Source organism: Heterodontus francisci, chromosome 3 (assembly GCF_036365525.1).
Source record: "Heterodontus francisci isolate sHetFra1 chromosome 3, sHetFra1.hap1, whole genome shotgun sequence".
Classification (NCBI taxonomy): Eukaryota; Metazoa; Chordata; class Chondrichthyes; order Heterodontiformes; family Heterodontidae; genus Heterodontus; species Heterodontus francisci.
Window position 1 is genome coordinate 103,832,601 of NC_090373.1, and position 2,059 is coordinate 103,834,659.

The window sequence follows — 2,059 nt, forward strand, 5'->3', positions numbered from 1 at the left end:
ATCCTGCCATCTTCCATGCGGCTCACATGGCCAAGCCATCTCAAGCGCCGCTGACTCAGTAGTGTGTATAAGCTGGGGGTGTTGGCCGCTTCAAGGACTTCTGTGTTGGAGATATAGTCCTGCCACCTGATGCCAAGTATTCTCCGAAGGCAGCGAAGATGGAATGAATTGAGACGTCGCTCTTGGCTGGCATACGTTGTCCAGGTCTCGCTGCCGTAGAGCAAGGTACTGAGGACACAGGCCTGATACACTCGGACTTTTGTGTTCCGTGTCAGTGCGCCATTTTCCCACACTCTCTTGGCCAGTCTGGACATAGCAGTGGAAGCCTTACCCATGCGCTTGTTGATTTCTGCATCTAGAGACAGGTTACTGGTGATAGTTGAGCCTAGGTAGGTGAACTCTTGAACCACTTCCAGAGCGTGGTCGCCAATATTGATGGATGGAGCATTTCTGACATCCTGCCCCATGATGTTCGTTTTCTTGAGGCTGATGGTTAGGCCAAATTCATTGCAGGCAGACGCAAACCTGTCGATGAGACTCTGCAGGCATTCTTCAGTGTGAGATGTTAAAGCAGCATCGTCAGCAAAGAGGAGTTCTCTGATGAGGACTTTCCGTACTTTGGACTTCGCTCTTAGACGGGCAAGGTTGAACAACCTGCCCCCTGATCTTGTGTGGAGGAAAATTCCTTCTTCAGAGGATTTGAACGCATGTGAAAGCAGCAGGGAGAAGAAAATCCCAAAAAGTGTGGGTGCGAGAACACAGCCCTGTTTCACACCACTCAGGATAGGAAAGGGCTCTGATGAGGAGCCACCATGTTGAATTGTGCCTTTCATATTGTCATGGAATGAGGTGATGATACTTAGTAGCTTTGGTGGACATCCGATCTTTTCTAGTAGTCTGAAGAGACCACGTCTGCTGACGAGGTCAAAGGCTTTGGTGAGATCAATGAAAGCAATGTAGAGGGGCATCTGTTGTTCACGGCATTTCTCCTGTATCTGACGAAGGGAGAACAGCATGTCAATAGTCGATCTCTCTGCACGAAAGCCACACTGTGCCTCAGGGTAGACGCGCTCGGCCAGCTTCTGGAGCCTGTTCAGAGCGACTCGAGCAAAGACTCGAGAAAAGTGGACAGGTATATAAGAAAAAAGTTAAAATTATATCTAGGTTGTTCAGGGTTTATGTAAGGAAGCATTTCTTCACACAAAGGATTATGGAAATCTGGAACACTCTGTCCCCAAAAAGCTGCTGAATCTAGATTAATTGCATATGATTGATGGAATTTTGTTAAGTAAGGGTGAAATATGTTTGTCCAGTGTATTGACATCTTGGAGGGGATCCATGTGGCAGAGATGCTTCTTCTTGTGTTGGGAATCTCGGTAGGAGTTAAAATATAAATCCTTCCCCTACCACCCCTCCCTACCAAGCAAGAGCAAATCAGGAAGAGAAGGTGGAAGGTACAAGCCAAAGGGAACCAAGCCTCTAAGATAAAAATAAATAAAAGTGGAGGAAGTCACAAGAAGGCTAAGAAATGTTGAGAGTTGAGAGCACAGGTAAACTTGTCAACATGCCCAGTTAGATTCTACCGATTAATTCGCCTGAAATTGGCCAAACATGCATGAAAGAGCAAGGAATTTGAAACACAAATTACATCCAGTGCAAATCAAGCACAAGATCTTCCTTCTGGGGTGGGAAACAGATAATGGGACCATTTCCAGGTCCCAAAACAGCCCCCAAGGGGAATTCACCGGCCCCAAGTTTGATGGGGGCATCCCTTTAATTGGCCTGGAGATGAGTTTGGCGGCAATTAGCAGCTGTGGTGGGCAGGAATGGAGGTGGTACTCTGCGAGGGTGGGCCCAATTTAAGCAGATCAGGGCAGCCATTACTGTGGCTGCCAATTCATTGCATTACCTACTGTTGAAAATATGTCTTAGGAGAGACCCCGCAACGGGGTCCTCCTCTAGGCCCTGAAGGAGAGGAGGGAGGTCCTTTTCCTGGAGAGTGACAGGAAGAGATCACCCTTCCAGACCAAGCAGGCTTGGCTGAGAGATGGCAAATGGA